Source organism: Silurus meridionalis, chromosome 28, assembly GCF_014805685.1.
Source record: "Silurus meridionalis isolate SWU-2019-XX chromosome 28, ASM1480568v1, whole genome shotgun sequence".
Lineage (NCBI taxonomy): Eukaryota > Metazoa > Chordata > Actinopteri > Siluriformes > Siluridae > Silurus > Silurus meridionalis.
The window spans coordinates 9,981,212-9,998,677 of NC_060911.1; the positions used below are offsets into that span (position 1 = coordinate 9,981,212).

At 38.4% G+C, this 17,466-nt stretch overlaps 2 protein-coding genes and 1 non-coding gene across 3 annotated transcripts in view; 2 read left to right on the forward strand and 1 right to left on the reverse strand.

The window, feature by feature from the left end:
• The window catches only part of tmem154 (transmembrane protein 154), a 22,691-nt gene extending 13,945 nt beyond the window's left edge, over positions 1–8,746 (forward strand). Inside the window, exon 12 of the transcript XR_006924834.1 lies at positions 8,720–8,746. The gene's annotated coding sequence lies outside the window, so the exon portion shown is untranslated. The remainder of the gene's footprint in view (positions 1–8,719) is intronic.
• trnaq-uug lies at positions 2,689–2,760 on the reverse strand. Its single transcript has one exon. It is a non-coding gene; the product is annotated as a tRNA-Gln (tRNA).
• Positions 7,250–17,466, forward strand: part of fbxw7 (F-box and WD repeat domain containing 7) — a 133,813-nt gene continuing 123,596 nt past the window's right edge. Inside the window, exon 1 of the mRNA XM_046842882.1 lies at positions 7,250–7,744. The gene's annotated coding sequence lies outside the window, so the exon portion shown is untranslated. The remainder of the gene's footprint in view (positions 7,745–17,466) is intronic.

The window sequence follows — 17,466 nt, forward strand, 5'->3', positions numbered from 1 at the left end:
ATATAATAATAATAATCATCATAATAATATAAAATTTTTTATTTTTGTTGTTGTTTAAGCTGTAAATCATCCTCACACACCCAGAAAACATTTGCAAGAATATAGCGAGAAAATCTTTGTATAAATTGGTAGAAATACATTACACTTTATCACATGTATAGTGAGTACATGTACTGTACAGTGTATAGTTCTGTAGTGGCGTAGCCTATGCGTGGTTTCTCTGCTTGTTTATTGGCTGAAGTGTCCTATGATGACAAAAAAGAAGCTGAGACAAAATAGTTATGTTGCAAATGCAATTCCGTGATCAACCGGGGACGTGAGATTCGAACCGCAGTAAAGGTTCTACGTAGCATGCTATATACTATGTTAATTATGTCTAGTTACGGATTATAGATTGATTATACATTGATCAGGCATAACATTATGACGGTTAAAGTGAAGAACACTGATTATCTCTTCATCATGGCACCTGTAAGTGAGTGGAATATTTTGAGTCAAACAAAGTTGAAGTATTAGAAGCAAAAAAAAAATGGGGGTTTGACAAGAGCCAAATTGTGAGGTTTAGATGACTGGGTCAGAGCATCTCCAAAACTGCAGCTCTTGCGGGATATTCCTGGTCTGCAGTGGTCAGTATCTATTAAAAGTGCTCCAAGGAAGGAACAGTGGTGAACCGGCGACAGGGTCATGTGCGGCCGAGGCTCATTGACGCACATGGGGAGTAAAGGCTGGGCCGTGTGGTCCTGATTAAACAGATCCTGTAGCTCAAACTGCTGAAGAATTTTATGATGTTAATGCTCGACGGGTCAGAACTGTTTTGGCAGCAAAAAGGGGACCAACACAATATCAGGCAGGTGATCATAATGTTATGCCGAATGTTATGTTGAAAATGTCTTACTCTTGTTTTATCAGGTCACATTGACACCCTATTTCCTCATTATTATTTTTTACTTCCACACTCGACCCAGTGTTTAGTTTATTGTGAAATACAACTGTTCATGCTCAGCGTGACAACGAGCAAAGCTTCGATGGACCCCAGCGAGCACGATGGATGGGAAAAACTGTTTTTAAGATACGCTGGAACTATTCCATACAGAGAGTAGAGTTCAGTACAGAACATAATAAACACCCAGTGTAGCTTGGATAAGGCTCTGATAATGATACTCTGATAATTATATCGTGTTTTTACAATCGATCAATTCCCCCATACCAAAACAAAAAAAGGAGGGGAATATTAAACTAGAAATGCACATTGTCAACCTCCAACACTGGAACAGATTAGCGCTCGCTATGAGAAGTTAGCTGAGAGACTTCCTGCTGTGACGTGCTGATAACCGGCACCAGATGGATTTCATTTGTCTGATTTTCCCTTTCCAAACTTCTGTCTTCCTGGCACTGAGTCCTCATTAATCCGAGCTTAAATCGCAGGATGCACTTTGTACGGAGGTTATCTCCAGCCAAGATCCTCTTCTTCACTTCCACAATGTTGTGATAAATGATAGGACATACAGTAGATGCTCTGTATTTCTAAAACGAAGTACAAACGCGGTTCATTTGCAATTCATGTCCTGATAAACACACAGAACAATAAACACTCATTCATTAGGCATGCTCCGTAGGTTAACATCTACAAAAAGATGAAACATTTATTTAGCTATAAATAATTACGCTAATTATAGCTACTTTGAGTTTATACTCAAGGTAAGAACACAAGCTAGCAGTGGCTTTTCGGGAACACTTTATCTTCTGCAAATGTAATGATTACAAAAGATTTATAATTCCACACTGACAGCAACATATTGTATCTCTCTCTCTCTCTCTCTCTCTCTCTTTTTTTCTAGTTCTTGTATCAAGCTAATTATTTCCAAAGCATTTACATCAGCTTTTATCACATCAATCACTCAATAACCTTCCATTAAGCCGCGTCTCATATTATACTATGACCTAATGCGTAATTTAGAAGTATTTTAATGAAGATCAGGGTTTCTACAGGGTGGACAGTGAAGAAATGAATGTAATTCATTAATGTAGTTTTATCACGTATTTGTACTTTACTGAAGTATTTCCATGTGGGAAGACTTTTACTTTTAACTTCACAACATTACATAGTCATATTTTTACTCAACTACATTTTACAAAAGGAGTTTTTTCCTTTTTTTATGAGTGGATAAAAACTTAGAGAAGTTATATAATGTGTGTAAGGTACAATATGTGTAGAGAATGTAGAATATAAAAATGTATAATGTACACCCAGATGATATTTAGATATGAGGATAGTCTAGGATATAAAATGAATTATATGCAGAATAAATTGATAGAATGATTGAATAGAATAATACAATTATATAGAGAATAATTGTCCAGAATGATATAGAATGTGCAGAGTGGAGCAGAACTGCATGATGGTTAGTGGAATCAGTAAAGTATCAGTGGTGTTCAGTTCAGTAGGTTGATGGTAGATAAAAAAAAAAAAACTGGCCTTGAATATGTTAAATATGGCCCTCTTGACTATAATTGAACAATCAAATCCAATTTAATTCATTTTTATTTGTATAGCGCTTTTATTTGTCTAAAAGCAGTTTTATACAAATACAGTGATAATAAAAGATAACAAAATCCAAAGATATGTGAACAATACATGAATGATCATCTGTTTAAAAAAATATTTCTAGGGTAGAAAAAGCAGTCAACAGGTTCCACCGAGATTTGAACTCGGATCGCTGGATTCAAAGTCCAGAGTGCTAACCATTACACCATGGAACCATGACACTAGTAGGAAACTAGTGAATACTGCCTGCTATAGCAGTGTCTCCTGCCTCACTAACGTCAGAGACTAATAAGTTATAATATTAATAAGGTCTTCACTATTCTTCCCTACTGAAAATCCAAGATTAAACCAGAGAGCTTTGAATCCTTATTCTAATACTGTCCCAATGTGAAATCTGATCCCAAGTGGTCACTGGGGACACATTTGACAAGTGTGAACATCTCAGCTGTCTGTTTGTCTGCAGAGAGATGTTCCACCTGGGTGTGAATAAAGCCTATTACACCAAGGAACTAAAACACCATTGAAGTTTAGTGTCCACTTACTTAATCTACTGACTTATAACCCACTGTCAGGGAAATCTAAAGGAGACTACGTCGTTACTACCGAAAGGTGAGCTGTATAGTTTGATTTTCAGTCTTACTCTCAATGTGAATGCTACGGTTAAGAGAAGTGGACCAAATTGTAGAATATAATCTTTCTTCAGTGGTAAAAAATAAGTTAAAGCTTTAGGTTCCACCGAGTTTTGAACTTGGCTCACTGGATTCAAAGTCCAGACGGCTAACCATCATACCATGAACTATGGAGCTGATGTGAAGCTAGCATATACCAACATATACAGCCTGCAATAGCAGTGGCTCCCTTCTCACTAACATCAGGGACCGAAAAGTTATCATATTAACAAGGTCTTCACTATTCCTTAATACTGAAAAATCCAAAAAAGTGATCCATATTTCACTTAACCAGAATTTTGACATACTATCCTATTCTGAACTAGAAATAAGCCAAAATAGTAATGAGAAATCATCAGATCTTCACTTTAAGTCTCTCTAAACTGAGTTATTTTGCCTAAAACACACAAGAGACTTCACATAATCACCAAAAACTGAAAAAATGATCTGTTTTTGTCTTATCACTAACGTCAGAGATTGAGCACTCCATTCAGTACAAAGGTCTTCAGTAAAACATTCTCCCAAATTCGATATTTTTTGCCCAAACAAGTGGAGGTTTATCCACTAAACCCGGAACAAACCCTAGAATTGTGACATACTAAAACCACACATAGCGCAAACAATGACCCAGGGAATTTCAGAGCTTTAGTTTAACACTCACAACTGAGATATTTCAGGAAATAAGTACAAGATCTTTACCATATGAACCAAAATACACAAATTACACGTGTGATAATTTCTGTCTAGCTACTATGAAAAACTCATATGTGTACTGTCAACAATGTTCAGGAAACAACTAAACTGGAAATATTTCCCATGCTGAAGAAGAAATTGAATTTGCTTGAACAGGATTGAATTTCGAGGAGATAATGTCACTTGTAAATAAAATATCAGAGAAAAGAATTTTACACTTTAAATATTACAACTTTTTTTTTTTTTTTTTTTACTGAGGAATGACCAATATAATGCACATTTAGAGCTAAACTTAATCGGTTCAATCTGTTTCTCTTTCTGTCCCCTTGGTGAAAAAGTGTCAATCACTTAATCTGATTAGAAATCATAGTAGGAATTCCAATTTGGTGAAAAAACAAACAAAATTGCTTAATATACAGCATAAAATTATAGTTCAAATGAGTTCAGCTAACTGTTAATTGACTGGGATGTTTTTTTCTCGCTATTGTTGGGTGCTAACCATTGCATTAATCAGCACAGAACTACTCCAGTAGAGCTCTCTGGGCCAGATATACAAAGACAAAGCAGCGTGACTGGATTTCTATGCTTAAAATGTTTAGAACATTTGTAACAACCTCTTAAAATCTCTTCATGAGAGATTTTAAAGTGTTGCAGCTGACAATAATTCAAGTGAACTCAAATGCTAAAGATGTTTATTTTAATAGCCACGGTCACCTTCCTGCTTCCTGTTTCCCAGTGCCACAATCGTCCCCAATCTATATATATATATGTATGACTAAACGATTCCCTCTGTTTTTTTCTTTGTTTTTACATATTAGGAATTGGAGCCCATTCTCAGTGTACAGAGTTCATGTGCATTGCAGTTTCTTTAAGATTCCAAGCTTTTTCTAATCTCATATACAGACCTCCTGTTTAGCTGCAGATGGCCTACTGCCAGGCTAAATGCCATACTTCTCTCTCTCTTTCCCTCTCTCTCTCTCTCTCTCTCTCTCTCTCTCTCACACACACACACACACACACACACACACACACACACACACACAGACACACAGACATTCTTTAGGGCTTCAGTGCAGATTAAGGTATTTAATGTGGCAACTTAGCATGAGGAGAGAGTTCCAGTATGCAGAACCCCTGTAGAAAAATAACATTTCTCAGTGTTTAAAAACTGCTAACAAATATGTTTTTGGAACCTTTCTTTAAAATCTCAGTTACAAAACATACATTACTTGAGGGTCATAGATTTTCAAGTACGCAAACGTTTACACACTGGGCTGTAAAAAAAAAAATTATTTGTAAGTGAGCATTTGTGAGAAATTTCCCCACTGTGGGACAAATAAAGGTATATCTTATCTTATATATGTACTGTACCCATCAAAAGATTGGACACACCTTTCGTTGTTTATGTTTATTTTTTATTATTTTCAACATTTTTTTAATACTGAAGACATTCAAATTATGAAATAACACGTATGGAATGATGTAGTAAACAAAAACATGGTAATAGCACAGAATATGTTTTATATTTTTTAAAGTTGAAAAGTCATTTTGCTTTGATAACAGCTTTGCACAATATTTTGGCATTCTCTCAGTCAGCCTCCTGAGGTAGTCACCTGAAATGGTTCTCCAACAATCTTTGAGGAATTCCCAGGGGTGCTGAGTGCTTGTTGGCTACTTTTCCTTCACTTCAAGGTCTAACTCATCCCAAACCATCTCAACTGGATTTAGAGCCAGTGACTGTGGAGGCCAGGTCATTTGATGCAGCACTTACATAAGCTGGAGGTGTGTTTGGGGTCATTGTCCTGTTGGAAAACAAATTATGGTCCCACTATGTGCAAACCAGATGAAATGGAATGTTGTTGCAAAATGCTGAGATAGCCATGCTGGTTAAGTGTGTCCTACATTTTGGTGACCAACAGTGTCAACAACTAAGCACCCCCACACTATTACACTACCCCTCCATGCTTCACAGAGAACCACACGTTCATGAACCATCTGTTCATATTCTCTAAGTTTAACAAAGACCAAACATCTCAAATTTGTACTCATCAGACCAAAGGACAATTTTCCATTAATCTAAAGTTCATTCCTAGTGTTTTTTGGCCCACGCTTTGTTGTTCTTCTGAAGTAATGGTTTCCTCCTTGAAGGCCTGACACATACATTCTCTTCTGAGGAATAGATGTTGAAATATATCTGCTACTTGAACTCAGAGAAGCATTAATGTAAATCTGCGGTTTCTGAGGCTGGTAATTCTAATAAACGTATCCTCTGCAGAAGAGGGACCGCTTCCTTTCCTAGGACATAAAATCACAGAATATCTGTTTTTTCTGGGTTATTTATGATGTTTTTATTTATGACAAAATTTCATATGTTATTTCAGAGTTTAGATGTCTTCAGTTTTAATGTACAATGTTGAAAATAATAAAAATAAAGAAAAACAACTGAAGGAGAAGGGATGCCCAATCTTAGGCCTGGTACTGTATGTATGCAATTGTGCAATCTTATGAACATTTAAATGCTAATAAAAAAATAAATATATGCAATAACTCTTTTTATTTACTTTAGTATTTTTCTGGGCAATAATACTTTTTTTTTTTTATTAAACAATGTGCAATACCGCTTTTTTATCCATTTTTTTAAACCTTATTTTATTTTTATTTATTTTTATCTTTCATAAAATCTTCTGTCACCAAAACAAATTCCTTGTATGTGAAAACATAATTGGCAATAAAGAATCTTTCTGATTCTGATGTTTGCATGTATATATGTATTTATGTATGTATATATGTATTTATGTATGTATGCATGTATGTGTTTATATATATGTATGTATGTATATATGTATGTGTTTATATATATATATATATATATATATATATATATATATATATATATATATATATATATATATATATTTATATGTATATATGTATGTATGTTATGTATGTATGTATGTATGTATGTATATGTATGTATATGTATGTATGTATGAATTATGTATGTATTATGTATGTATTATGTATGTATTATGTATATTTGTGTTTGTTTCCAGTAATAAACTTCTAAATTCTGGACTTTTTTTGTCTACGATTAAAGGTGTCCATGTTAAAATACAAGTGATAAGAAGTAAATTATGGAGGCAAATTAGAAACGAATCAAGCTATTTTTTTGTGTTTTAGAAAATTTTCTAATTTGCATCATTTACTACTAATCACGCCGTTAAACATTCGCGCATGCGCAATGTCTAAGCTCAGGACGCCGTCGGCACGCATGCGTGAAAACGGTGGGAGAATTTCGTTTGCGGGGAAAAAAAAGGGGGGGCGTGGTCGCGTTTCTTCGACGTCATCATCCTGAGACTGTGGAAAAGAAGCGTTTTTGTGCTCAGTGTGTATGTGTGTGAGTCCCCGTGTTCGGCTCGGTGTTGACCTGCGACGGATTATTATAATGTTATAGTTATTTTTTAATTATTTTTTTAAATTCACGGCGGGTTTTTTTTTTAAACACGTAACGGAATTATTATTATTATAATATATTTTTTGTACTCTTCTCAGCCGAGTGGAATGTGTGTTGCCGTACACACCTCTGTGGATGGATATAAATAGGATCCGCGGTGTGCGTGAGTGAGCGGGACCGGGTTTTTTTATTTCCTGTGCTAGCTTACATGGTGGTGATTATTACTAGCATTTCAAGCCCGTGAACGCGTGTTGCCTTGGCTACGACCCGCCGAGGGGGGAATTTTTTTTCTTCCGAAGACCGGCGTATGTGCACCGGAAGGAGCCCCATCTCCTGAACCACGCGCTGCCCTTGTGTCCCCCCTTTCCGCCTTGTTATTTAAAGGTAAACAAACATTCAATATTTTAATTATCCTTCACAAGCGCTGACTTTGTAAATAACACCTTCTCATGCCCATGTTGTGCTCATATAGTCCTCCAAAAAGCACTTGGATTCCTTACCAGTTTTCCCAAAGCCCACATGACGGGGCTGTATTCCATATCGGGGATTGTTTCCTGTATATGTGTCCTACACTTTCTATAAAATTAAATGGACTTTCATTAGCACTGGAGTGCCCTAGGGTGATCTCTAAGTAGCCGTTTAGCATCAGGGTTAGCTAGCCTTTAGCCTTCTCCATCATTATGGTAGCAATGCTAACGTTCATAGCTCATAAAGGACAGGGCTATGTGGCTAGCTAGCACAAGATGCACTTTTCCTACACTACACACTGAAAACCAAAAATAAATTTGTGTGTACGTTTTTTTTCCTTGTTAAATAGCAGGTTAATTTTATTACCCTTATTGATTTTAATCGTATAAATAAAGACCTAGCTCAGTTAGCTTAGAAGCTAATGCTATTTAGAAGGAAGAGGTAATAGTGGTTGTATGGTTTTCTCACCTAGAAATGTGTTTTTAACTCTAATTTCCTGCAAAAACTTAGCATTTTGTGCCCAGGGTTAAATTTGTATAAAAACAAATAAACCCGAGGTTGATGTTTTCTTGCTAGTGTTTAGGCTAAGAGTGGCTAGCTGATGTTAAGCCTTGGTGTTAATTACGTGGATGAATCATTAGTTATAAGTCAGGAATAATGATAAACATGGACTTTTTTAAAACTTTATTCCACTTTTTGTTTAGTCTTTGAGGCACAAGAGGGGACACTTTTAATGCTTTGTAGCCTTTTAGCTTAGCTTAGCTGCCATGGTGTTAGCCGGCTAGCTTCATTATGCCTTTTCTTTCAGCATGACATGTAACTGTTCCTTGAGTGTTTAAGTGCTTTTTTTATTTTATTGAACAAGTGCTGGTGCATACACTTTAAACTGAGGTGTGTGTGTGTGTGTGTGTGTGTGTGTGTGTGTGTGTGTGAAGCAACATGCTGGTGCAAGTCTGAGCTTCTGAATTCACCCTCATCCTCAAAGCATCTCGGTCACTTTCAATAGGTAGATCCGGACCATCCAGTAGATCCCGAGCTGTATCCCGGGAATACTGTACACCAGTATCGGACACACCGCAGTCATATAGCATTGCTTGTTAATGGGCACTAGGAGGAAACCAGTGTACTCGGAGGAAACCCAGGCACTTAGAGAGCTGGAGAAACTCTCACCGGGTTCAAAGCTTCAAATGCACACAGTTGTGGATGAAGTACACAAACCATGTAGTCGAGTTAAAGTAGATACACTCAGTAAAATATGACTCGAGTAACAGAAAGTGTCCCTTTAAACTATCACTTGAGTAAAAGTACAAAAGTATTTGCCTTCAATTGTACTGAAATATTCAAAGTCCTATTTATTATGGCTGTAATGCTCCTATCATTATTTTTGTCACAAGACTCTTTACTTAATCAGCTCGGTTTATGTGAACAAACTCTGTTACTCTAAACGTCACAACCAGTCCATGGTTTCTTGAAGAAAATCACGCAAACAAGGCCACGGGTGTTGTGGCGAGTTCGAGTCAGGAGTTTCTTTCATCATTTATTCTTCCCTAAATGATGTTCTTGTTGTTGAACTGATGCTGAACTGTATGTTTGTGGTGAGTAGATACACCAAGTGCCAATCAGACACAAGTTTAAAACAGAGCGCACGCTTTCCCCTGATTGGTGGATTGCTGCGTGCTTGATCAGTTCAGTTTTAATCCGCTCATCAATAAAAAGGAACAACTGTAGTTGAGTAAGATATTTGTCTTTCCGCAAACGGAAATACTCCAGTAAAGTACATATACACATTAATGAATTAGTTATTTAATTACTGTCCACCACTAGTCATTGCATTTTGTTCTTCTTTCCTTTTATTTTTTACTTACATATTCACTCCCGTACAGTGCATATTGGTGATACTCCAACATATATTACACATTATCTGAAGAAAAATAGAGCGTGATCACATGACCTTGTGAGAAGTTCAGTAGAAAAGTAAATGAATTTTTTTTATTATTTGCAGCTTCAGTGTTTGAATCGTGTTGTATTTTAATGGAATTGTTTTTTTGCCTTTGACCTATACGTGTGTTGGTTCTTTAAATCTCAATCAAAATACTTTTTTAGACATTTAGTTCATTTGTTCTTTTGATCAGCAAAAAACATAAAATGTAAGATTTTTATAATGCAGATCCCATAACAACATCCACCTACCTACAAGAACAATAATTCATAGGATATGTGTACCGTAATTTCCGGACTATAAAGCGCACCCATATATAAGCCGCACCCACTGAATTTTACAAATATTTTTATTTTTAACATAAATAAGCCACCATAAAAAAAAATCACCAGATGGAAGTTTTTTCTCCCGAAGCCGTGCAGCTCTGAACACAGGTGAGGTGTTTTTTTTTTTTTTTTTTTTTTCCCCATTTCCGTTCGGAAATTTTATTGGTCTAATGTTATGGGGTTCAGTTTTTTGGCTTGTAGTTTGTGAAACCGGGAAAAACCCAGGAAAAAAATCATAAATTAGCAGCTTTGTTGTTTAACACGCGGGGTTCAAAACGTGGGGAAAAAAGTAGCGGCTTATAGTCCGAAAAATACGGTATATAGCGCATAATGCATAGCGTATATGGGAATCGCGTGACAAAATAATGAGCTCCCCCGTTCTTCCGAGTCGCGGTAAACTCCCATCGTTCTTCCACTTCATATAAGAGACGACTTGTTCAAAATAAATCATCACTAATCAGCGGTTTGTCTCATGCAGATCCCAAAGTGGAAGTGTGTATAATCCCGATTTTGAGAAACTGGGTTTGTCTTCAAGAGCTGCAGCTGTAATCGTCAACACTGTCCTGTTCTCATTGTGCCACGTGTGCAGGTACGCAAGAGTGCTGCCGCACATATCACTTGATTGGCGCTCTGCTCGTACATGTAATTGGAACTGAATCGCATGTGCACAATTACTTTTCTGAGCATGGGTTTTTTCCGAAAATGTCTTAAAATAAGAAAAAACACTCGCATCTACTTGAACCCTAAGGAAAAGTAGCATTTTGATTTTGTAGGTGTTCAAGGTCAGCGAGTTTCGATTTTGAGATGCCGGCTGCTGCGTCGACGATAAGAAAAAGCGGTTAAACGAATCGGCTAAACTTGCCAGAAAGTCAGGGAGGTTTTCACACACTCTGTGGGCTTTTTATAGTCCGAAGAGTAATGATTTCCCCAAAGAGCACCAGTTCCCTTTTTGAGCTTGGGTTCCTTTTGCGCGTTCCGTCTCCCTCGCGTCGTCTCGAGGAGAGTTTCCTCGCTGCTCTCAAGCGAGATTGGAATCTACACCCGGATTTCTGCAGACGATTTCCAAAAGCAAGGTAGAAAAATTGTAACTATAAAAATGGACGACTGTATTGGAACGCGTTGGGACATCATGAGATTTGCCCCTTCAGATTCTTCCTTTCAGAGTCTTGTCACGGCCGAATGTGTCTGTGCAAATAATTATTGATTTTGAGTATACAAGGAATCACAATACAGTTTGCAGCGGGACCAGGATTTTCTGCGAGTTTGAATTTGGGTGTGCAGAGGTTTGTAGCGACCTCTCAGGGTAGAGCAGACTAGAGTCAGAAAGTAACAGTAGCTACGGTTTATATAAAAGTGCTACAGCTCATCGTCTAAATTCAAGCTCATTTGTTTCTGTCCTTCCAGTAATTAGATTAGATTTGACTTTGAAATTGCACGTTACGGTACAAGGCCACGGAATACAGTTAACATCTAACCAGAAGTGCATTAATATTATTGTAACATATTTACATACATTTACCGTATTTTCCGGACTATAAGCCGCTACTTTTTTCCCCACTCTTTGAACCCTGCGGCTTAAACAATGAAGTGGCTAATTTATGGATTTTCCTGGGTTTTTCCCGGTTTCACAAACTTCATGCCAAAAAATTTAGCCCCATAACATTAGACCAATGACATTGTTGAACAGGTTCAGGTGAACCAATGAAACTCTTTATATTAAATCAGATGCGCTCCCACTGAATCGGGCCGCACCACATCATAAATATGGATGAGGTTCCTCTGACGTTTGACCTGCCGCTCACTCGGACTGTCTACAGGAAATGTGAATCATTCGTCACGCTGAAAACAACCGGGCATGAAAAAACACACTTCACCTGTGTTCTGAGCTGCACGGCATCGGGAGAAAAGCTTCACCGATGGTGATTTTTAAACGCGCGACGATGCCAAAAGAAAAACTCTCGAGAGAAATTGTTGTGAAAGGAAGGAGGAAGACAGTGAACAATGACTTTCTTGGTAGGCTACTGTTTAGATACAAGCCGTGTAACTGACACTGTCTTTCATTAAAGCCTGTGTAAAGTTAATTAGTTTCAATGTAGACACCTGCGGCTTATAGGCGGGTGCGGCTCATTTATTTTCAAAATAAAAATCTTTGTTAAATTCAGTGGGTGCGGCTTATATTTGGGTGCGCTTAATAGTCCGGAAATTACAGTACATCAAATATAAATAAACAGTACACAGAAATGGGATTTTTTCTCAAACCCGAAAGCAGCACAGCAGCTGCACGACGTCTTCACAGATTCCAGACAATTTTCTTTTCGACGACGCAAAAACAGGTCACGTTCGCGATTAAGACCTGATGTAAGGACCGGAGGGACGTCGTTAATCGGAACAAAAGTGGCACAGGTCGTGCATGCGGAGCGCGCGCATGCATTTGGTGTGTTCACGTGTCCTCAACACAGCGTTGCGGCTTGTTTTAGGGACCGGAACGTTTGTATGTGCTTATGGGTTACTAGAATGAGGCATTTCGCACGTCCTAAGAGGTTCCTTCAATCCTGCACTGAGATAATGCAGGATCCTGAATGTGCATGATTTTTATGAATTATATCATCCCTCTGTCTGATCGGTGTAGTTCCTCTTCTGGCTAATAATAACCAGCTATGATGTCATTATGACCAAAAGCATGATGCTCCTCATCATGCATCGTGCTCATTTCCCAGTTTAGAACGTCAGGGTGCGTAAGGATGACTGGCTTCCAAATCATGCGATTTATCACCGGTTTGAAAAGTCACGCATGCAGCGCATGTTCATGAAGGGTGAGGAGCCACACACACTACCATACACAGCGTGCGCTGTGGCATGAATAATGAATTGGGCTTAATGTAGGATGATTAGTTTACAACGTGAGGCCTCACAGTGTCACCTAAAAGTTGTTAAAGCTCACTGTGAATAAAGAAGTGTGTGTGTATTGACTTCTCGCTGTTTATTTTGGTTGTCTAAAGGTACACCTGAGCATCACAGCCTCCCCCCCCCCCACTCCTCGGTTTTGAAGCAGCTGTTTCCAGAAGTGTTTATTCTGCTGAGATGAAAGAAATGAAAGCGTACATACTGTTTGCCTTCACCTGCGCTCTCTTCATCTGCAGGTGTGTGTGTGTGGTGGGGGAATAGAGAGAGAGAGAGAAAATTCTGCCAAGTATTCTGTATTTATTTATTTATTTTGGTAAGAGTAAACCTTTTTTTTTTAATCCAAACCTGTGTTTCTTTCAAAAATAAAATAAAATAAAGGAAAAAAAGGACTGCAACCTCAGCTTTATACATGTCCGATTGCACGCGTTCAGAGCGGTTTAACATTTTATTTATTTTTAGTCTCGAAGGCTGTGGTCAGCTCGAGTGATCATGAGAGCCTTCAGTGGGAGGACGAAATAATTCGTTTTATTTTCTGTCATTAAAGCTTCCTATAACCAAATGCTTCTTAGAATGGGACACTGCAACGCAAATATAATAAAGTATTGCGGTATTGCTTGGCGCTGAATTTTTCTGGGACGGTTTCACGCTTTCTCTGTCACTTTGTCTTTATTTCTTTCTGTCTCTTTCGAGTGTTTTCTCGTTTGTGTGTGTGTGGTTGGTTTTGAATGGTTAAGCAAGAGGGTGTGAAAGGGAAAACCCTCTGTATTGTCCTTTTTTTTTTTTTTTTTTTTTTGGTCATTCGTTGAGGACTTGCTGCCCCCCATTCTGTCTCTCTCTCTCTCTCTCACACACACACACACACACACACACACACACACACACACACACACACCGTCTGACCCAAAGTACCCTTCCCCTTTAGGGCCCAGACTTTTGTCTCCTGAAGTTTGATGAGTGAACACATTTCAATTTCTTAAAATAAGAAAAAGTTTCATTGAGAATTTAAGTTTTTTCTGAGCCTTTACCAGCGTTTCACATCACAGCGCAGATTTCTGGAACAGGAAAGAGGCACGTCCTGCTTCCTGAGAAGGGCAGAGAGGGAGAGATCGGGAGAATGGGAATAGATTAGGAGAGAAAGAGAGGTGTGAAGAAAAAAGGAAGAGTAAAGTCAGTTCAGGGGGGAAAAGTAGACGGAGATAATGAAAAGGTGAGCGATGACAGTCATGTGATTTCTAATGGTTGTTTAAGTGTTAAATATTTTGAATGTGCTCATTTATTACAATGTGATGTCATTTTTATAATGAATAAATAATAAAAAAAGATTTGATTAAATATGTTACTGAATACATGTAAGAGCTGTAGTGAGCTGTAGTACCCTATGTAGTGAGCATGTGTACAGTGCAGAGCTGTAATTATACCCTATGTAGTGAGCATGTGTACAGTGCAGAGCTGTAATTATACCCTATGTAGTGAGCATGTGTACAGTGCAGAGCTGTAATTATACCCTATGTAGTGAGCTGTAGTACCCTATGTAGTGAGCATGTGTACAGTGCAGAGCTGTGGTTATACCTTATATAGTGAGCATGTATTGAATGCAGAGCTGTAGTTATACCAGTGATCCAGTTGTAGTTGACTGTGACTACGTTGCTTTTCTCTTCCATGAAGGGCCCCCAGCGGAGGGTCGTTTCCACGGTAACGTCTTTCTCTCTGCGACCTTTCTGTGTCCTTCACTACAGGAAGGTCCATTATGAAAGACAGGCTTATATATATTTTAATGTCTGTATGTTAGGAATTATGAAGACTGAGGAAAACATAGATTTTTCAATATAATTTTTTTTCTTGAATGCTCGAAATTACAATGGGCTTGTTTTTATTTGAATGTTATGTCCATTTATATTTGTGTTCTATCTATTCACCACACACACTAATGTTTCGGTGGATGATTTTGCGATCGTGTGTGTGAGATGAGCTGGCATGTGTGCAGTTTGGAGAGCTTGAACCTTGAATGTTGTCTCTGAGATTTAAGAGAACATATTACATATAGGTTATGTAATACTGATTCTACAGTGCATCCAGAAAGTATTCACAGCCGTTCACTTTTCACTCATGTTACAGCCTCATTCCTAAATGGATTCAATTACTTCTTTGTAAAATTCTACAAACAAAATCCCATAATGACAACGTGAAAGAAGTTTGTTTAAAATCATTGCAAATGTAATTAAAAAGAAAAAAATATACAGAAGTATTCACAGCCTTTGCTTAATACTTTGTTAAAGCACATTTGGCATCAATTCCATGCTAAAATCTTGCCGCACCCATTTCTGGGCAGTTTCTTCCATTCTTCTTTGTAGAACCTCTTAAGCTCCATCAGGTTGGATGGGGAGCGTCAGTGTGCAGCTATTTTCAGATCTCTCCAGAGATGTTCAGTCAGGTTCAAGTCTGGGCTCTGGGTGGGTCACTCAAGGACATTCACAGAGTCACTCCTTTGTTATCTCAGCTGTGTGCTGAGGGTCGTTGTCCTGTTGGAAGATAAACTGCCGCCCCAGTCTGAGGTCCAGAGCACTCTAGAGCAGGTTTTCATAAAGGCGATCTCTGTACATTGCTACATTCATCTTTCCCTCAATCCTGATTTTTTTTTTCTTCCAGTTCCTGCTGCCAAAAAATATCCTCACAGCACGATGCTGCCACCACCATGTTCACTATAGAGATGGTATTGGCCAGGTGATGAGTGGTGCCTGGTTTCCTCCAGACATGATGCTTGCTATTCAGCCCAAATGTTTAATCTTTGTTTTTCATTAGTCTGAGAGTCTTTCAAGTACCTTTTGGCAAACTACAGCTGGACTGTCGTGCCTTTTACTGAAGAGTCTGGCCACTCTTCCACGCAGGCCTCAATAATCTCTAAATCAATCCTGTCTCTGAGGTCTACAGACAATTCCTACTACTTCATGGCTTAGTTTGTGCTCTGACATGCACTGTTTACTGTGGGACCTCATATGGACAGGTGTATGCCTCTCCAAATCATGTCCAATCAACTGAATTTACCACAGGTGGACCCCACTCAAGTAGTAGAAACATCCAAAGGGTGATTCTAGATGTCCTCACGTGCCGTTTGCCGTAGCTAGAGACAGCGTGCACTTGTTCAGTGAGGTTACTTTGTTACCCAGTAGAGAATGATAGAATAAGTAAATCAGTATATACCGTTTTTCTTGAAGACTGTAAAACAAGTCTATCTGCTCGTGTTCAGAGAGACGACGCCGATGCCCCGATTTCCGTGGAAGTGCCAAATAAAACCTTTTCTCTCGCTTTTATAGATCATGCGCTAAATTTGAAACTTCGCTTGCTTTAATCATTTCTCCACCACAATCTGCATTCATGTGCCTTAAGGAAGATTGAGCATCGGGATATCAGTGTGTGAAATATGAGAAATGTTGATCGGTCGAGCCAAAACAAAGAAAATATTGTGTTCGGGAAAAAAAGGATGAGGAGGTTTTTATGTATGATGTTCATCCAGACAGGGAGCAATGAGTCTTGGGACAATACTGGCAGGCAGCTGTGTGTGTGTGTGTGTATGAACACGAGTGTAAGACTCCCCCCACGTGGCTGTGTTTCCGCTTGCCTACAGCACATCAAAGTCTATCTGCAGAGTGGGAGATAAACACTGCTGCTCTCCCGAGTGTTTCCAGAGAGATTGTGTGTGTGTGTGTGTGTGCATGACAATGCGGCTCATCTGCCAGTCAGCCATTGTCTTTTTTTAGTCCAGGTAGCTAAGGCTATTTGTGTGTGTATGTGTGTGAGAGAGAGACTGTCCTTGTCTGTGTTTATTCCTATTCAATACACAAATTATTATTATTATTTTTTCTCTCTTTGTATTTAATATTTAAGAGCATTTTCACACTTTTTCGCCAAGGACCTGATTCCTGCACAGAGACCCATAGGATATTGGTTTAAATGCGTCATATCAGTTCTCTTTCTAAATGAATCCAAAGGCAGATTACATTGTTTGATTCGATTTCATCACTGATGCAGACTTTCATGCATTTGGTGATTTTGGTTTTTGGGTCATTTTTGGCATAATAGACAAATAAATTGACACGAATCTCGCACAAATGTTTTGAGCTTTTTAACGACGGCTCTCTTTATTTCCAACTCACTTCAGTAATCTCTCGCTATATATTTCTTCAAATGCCACATAATTGTACTGCAAGTCTTTAGATACGAAAGCATTAACTTTTCCCTTTACTTGAACTTGGAGTCCCAAACCTGTTTCAGCATGACGAAGCCCCTGTGCACAAAGCGAACTTTATATAGATATGCTTTAAGAGTCGGAGTGGAAGATCTTAAATGGCCTGCTTTAGAGCCCTGATCTCAACTCTACTGAACACCTTTTGGATGAATGTGAACACTGACTGCACTCCAGGCCACCTCCCCTCTCCTACATCAGTACCTGACAGTACCAGTACTAACGCCCG